A 5,584-nucleotide genomic window follows, 5' to 3' on the forward strand; every position below is an offset into this window, starting at 1 on the left:
ACTAAAAGAGTCAGATATAGGGTTATACATATATACCAAAGTGATCAGGGTAACGGGTAGAATTGAAATCCGGAAGTCTGCTGTCCGTCCGTCAGTCCGTCTGTCCGTGCAAGTTGCAACTTGAGTAAAAATTGTAATATTATGATGAAACTTGGTACACGCATTTCTTGGCTCCATAAGAAGGTTAAGTTAGAAGATCGGCAAAATCGGCCCACTGCCACGCCCACAAAATGGCGAAAACCGAAAACATATTAAGTGTCATAACTAAAATTTGGCACAAAGGATCGCATTAGGGAGGGGCATATTTGGACGTAATTTTTTTTTGAAAAGTGGGCGTGGACCCGCCCCATACTAAGTATTTTGTAAATATCTCGGAAAATACTACATAATACTCCCATACAAAGGTTATGTTGAAAATCACTAAAAGTGCGTTAACCGACTAACAAAAAACGTCAGAAACACTAAAGTGCTTTTTTAAAAATTGAAAATGGGTGTGGCGTCGCCCACTTATGGACCAAAAACCATATCTCAGAAACTACTTTACCGATTTCAATGAAATTCGGTACATAATATTTTCTTGACACCCTGATGACATGTACGAAATATTGGTCAAATCGGTTCATAACCACGCCTTCTTCCTATAAAACGCTATTTTGAATTCCATCTGATGCCTTCTCTGTATAATATATACACTTCACTTGTTCTATATATTCAGGGTGTCAAGAAAATATTATGTACCGAATTTCATTGAAATCTGTAAAGTAGTTCCTGAGATATGGTTTTTGGTCCATAAGTGGGCGACGCCACACCCATTTTCAATTTTTAATAAAAGCCTGGGTGCAGCTTCCTTCTGTCATTTCTTCCGTAAACTTTAGTGTTTCTGACGTTTTTTGTTAGTCGGTTAACGCACTTTTAGTGATTTTCAACATAACCTTTGTATGGGAGGTGGGCGTGGTTATTATCCGATTTCTTCCATTGAACTGTATATGGAAATGCCTGAAGGGAACGACTCTATAGAGTTTGGTTAACATAGGTATAGTAGTTTCCGAGATATGTACAAAAAACTTAGTAGGGGGCGGGGCCACGCCCATCCCTAATGCGACCCTTTGTGCTAAATTTCACTTTAATATCTTTATTTATGGCTTAGTTATGACACTTTATAAGTTTTCGGTTTCCGCCATTTTGTGGGCGTAGCAGTTGGCGAATACGTATACCAAGTTTCATCATGATATCTCAATTTTTACTCAAGTTACAGCTTGCACGGACGGACGGACAGACAGACATCCGGATTTCAACTCTACTCGTCACCCTGATCACTTTGGTATATATAACCCTATATCTGACTCTTTTAGTTTTAGGACTTACAGACAACCGATATGTGAACAAAACTATAATACTCTCCTTAGCAACTTTGTTGCGAGAGTATAAAAAGACTCTTAAGGCAAATTCTAGGCGTCTAATTTCGATTCTAGCCAATTCACTTGGAAGACCATATAAAATATTACCATATTAACAGCCCAGAGGCATTTCTTACAAACAAAAAACATTCTGAACAGGTTTTGATAATAAGGACTCGGAAATTGTAAATAAAATGCAACATAGGTAATAATTCATAAATATTTAATCTGTCGCCTTCGAAGTAATCCCCACCAGATGTAGTAGACCTATGCCAACGATTTTACGTAGGGTTACCAGACGTACTGATTTTATTAGTACGCATACTGATTTTTAGACCCCCGTACTGATATACTGATTTTCCAATGAAGTGTACTGATTTTCGGCACAAACGACTTTTTCACAAACTTCAAATGACCATATTTGTGCATTTTTTAAAGCGAATTCAAACATTGATTCCTTTTCTGAAATTTTGAAAATTGTGCAGTCTTTTTTTTCTATTCCCGGAGATATGTAATGCTAATTGTGAAAGAATTTTCTCTCTCATCAATATCCAATGGAGTGATGAACGTAATCGTCTCCTTGTTGAAAATGTTCGCAACATGATTGTCACTTAATATAATCATAAGAACAAGTCAAGCAACGATTTCCATAAGTATATAATGAAAACTGTAAATGTTGATATGCTAAAATTCTTCAATCGACAGAGCCAAAAATATGACCAAAAAAAAATGTAAATTTTACGATGCTGGAAGATAGTTAAATTCTACCTATTTGAGAAGCTGAAGTTTGTGATCTATCTGTACCCTGCTCCTTTTCTTTTTACTTACTTTTTTTGGCTTTTTTGATGGAGACGTACTGATTTTTCGCTGGACCGATCTGGTAACCCCAAGTTAACGTCCTTTGAGGTAGTTGAGAGATGGAGCTGGAATCTGGGCTATAAGGATTTCCTACGTCGCCAGTTTTGGGAAGAATACCGCTTGGAGAGCTTCAAGAAATATATACAGTCTTCCCGATTACGTTGTACCACTTAAGCTTTGAACTCTTTAAGATATTTAAATCTCCGAGACTTGATTGCATAATGCCTGCACAGCTTCAACGCTGACAAAACTGTTATACAACTGATTAGGCCACACTCCGGCAGCTTGGAGGCAAGTAAGATTAGCGTTCATTCCTAAGGCCGGTGAAAACCCATATCTCACTGTTAACACATCTGGTGCCATGTCGCACGTTTTTGTACGACACCTAATACTTCGTGGGGTGCCACGTCGCACGAAAGTATACGACAGGGGATGTTTCGCATTCTATTTTGTCATACGCATTCGTGTGACATTACTTGAAAGTTTTTATGTTTCCAGGGTAGGCTGATATTTGCAGAAAAATTTGGACAAATTTTCATGGCGCTATGATAATTTTTGTTTCTTTATATTCTCGCAAAAAAATTGCTAAGGAGAGTATTATAGTTTTGTTCACATAACGGTTGTTTGTAAGTCCTAAAACTAAAAGAGTCAGATATAGGGTTATACATATATACCAAAGTGATCAGGGTGACGAGTAGAGTTGAAATCCGGAAGTCTGTCTGTCCGTCCGTCAGTCTGTCCGTCCGTCAGTCTGTCCGTCCGTCCGTCCGTGCAAGCTGTAACTTGAGTAAAAATTGAGATATCATGATGAAACTTGCTACACGTATTTCTTGGCTCCATAAGAAGATTAAGTTCGAAGATGGGCAAAATCGGCCAACTGCCACGCCCACAAAATGGCGGAAACCGAAAACTTATAAAGTGTCATAACTAAGCCATAAATAAAGATATTAAAGTGAAATTTGGCACAAAGGATCGCATTAGGAAGGGCACATTTGGAAGTAATTTTTTTGGCAAAGTGGGCGTGGACCCGCTCCCTACTAAGTTTTTTCTACATATCTCAGAAACTACTATAGCTATGTCAACCAAACTCTATGAAGTCGTTTCCTTCAGGCATTTTCATATACAGTTCAAAAATGGAATAAAGCGGGTAATAACCACGCCCACCTCCCATACAAAGGTTATGTTGAAAATCACTAAAAGTGCGTTAACCGACTAACAAAAAACGTCAGAAACACCAAATTTTACGGAAGAAATGGCAGAAGGAAGCTGCACCCAGGCTTTTTTAAAAATTGGAAATGGGCGTGGCGTCGCCCACTTATGGACCAAAAACCATATCTCAGGAACGACTTAACCGATTTCAATGAAGTTCGGTACATAATATTTTCTTAACACCCTGATGACATGTACGAAATATGGGTGAAATCGGTTCACAACCACGCCTTCTTCCAATATAACACTATTTTGAATTCCATCTGATGCCTTCTCTGTATAATATATATGTACATTAGGAAATGAAAATACAATTCAATGCTCAAAGTACACAAATTGATCTAATCTAATTAATTTTACAGCAAAATAAACAAATATGTAAATTATTATCACTTTATCATGCGAGAGTATAAAATGTTCGGTGACACCCGAACTTAGCCCTTCCTTACTTGTTTTATTATAAAATTTCTGAGCACACTTTGTGTTTGATTATTTATTCAAATTAGTATTCAGATATACATATGTACAAGTATGTATATGCTCCGAAGGTTGGTCTCTTCCAGGTGAGAATAAGATTAGTGAGTGAGGAAGACACAATATCAATATTCTTGTGTGGACAGTTTATGTATTTCTATTAAGTATGAAAATGTTTACTTGTGAAATCAAAAACAAAGGCATAAAATGAAATTCAATAAAAGAGTATATGTGTATATGAGTTAAGAGTATTTGTTAGCTTTTTGTTATAGATTACACAGCTCTACAAAAAAATATTTTTTTTTGTTGCCCTGGATATCTGTGAAAATTTTTGTGTTTTCAAGTGTCCAGATCACGAATATATACATATATGAAATTACTGAATGTGCTCTTATTTTTATGATTTTCACAAATCTTATAATTTGAACAATAATCGGTTTTTTATTCATAAAAATCGATTTTATCAGTCATGATTAGGCTTCTGCACAACTTTTTCGCGCATGCAAACATCACGTGATCCCTACTCTTAGCGATCCCCACCCTTTGCTCCGCAGAACAGCTGAGATCGCAGTTATTCGACAATACGAAGTACCTCTACGTGAATCTAAATAAGTTCTGATAAGTTAATATTTCGTTTCAATCACTGCACATATTTAAATATATATTTGTTTTGTCTTTTAAAATATGAGTTCGTCGAGAAGAAAGTGTAAATATCGTACTGATTTGTTTTGTTATATTTGCGGTGTTTATTTAACAAAAAAACAACAACGAAACATCGCAGACTTTGTTAAGGAGGCTTGCACTGAATACTTCGGTTTTAAAATGGACAAACTAGAAAACCCATGGGTTCCTCATATAGTTTGTAAGTTATGCGTTGAGTCTTTACGGTTATGGAAAAAAGGAGAACGTTCTGGATTAGACTTTGGTATTCCGATGATATGGATGGAGCCTACAAATCATTTCGATGATTGTTACTTTTGCGTTGTTGATGCTAAAGGTTTTAATCGCAATCAAGCCTGGAGATATCCAGATTTACAATCTACAAAATGTCCTATACTTCACAGTGAAAATCTTCCTCGGCCAATTTACGTTTCAAAATAAATTCGAATGCCCTCAGAAACAATGGTGTTACCGAATTCACAGAAATCGGGACAGTCTACAAGTGGAAGTGAATGGGAAGGTGAAACATCTACGCCCAAGTTATTTTCTCAAAATGAACTCAGTGACTTAATACGTGATCTCTATGCATCAAAACAAGTATCAGAATTGTTAGCCTCAAGATTGAAAGAAAAAAATTTATTGGCCCCAACAGTGACAATTACGACATACAGGACACGAGAAAAAGAGTTATTGCAATTTTTTAGTGAAGATGAAGGTCTGGTGTACTGTAATGATATCGCGAAATTACTTTTAGACATGGGTTTAACAGAATATAAACCTACTGTGGCCGATCTGTGTAGATTTGAAAATGGTTAATTTTCTACTCGGTGTAGATTTGAAAATGGTTAATTTTTTACTCGGTCAACAGAGTGGATACACGAAATACCCGTGCTTTATTTGTATGTGGGACAGTAGAGGAAAGCAACATCATTGGAATCAAGATGTTTAGCCTGTGAGAGATTCTTTAAATGTCGGTAAAGCTAATG

Source organism: Bactrocera tryoni, chromosome 3, assembly GCF_016617805.1.
Source record: "Bactrocera tryoni isolate S06 chromosome 3, CSIRO_BtryS06_freeze2, whole genome shotgun sequence".
Classification (NCBI taxonomy): Eukaryota; Metazoa; Arthropoda; class Insecta; order Diptera; family Tephritidae; genus Bactrocera; species Bactrocera tryoni.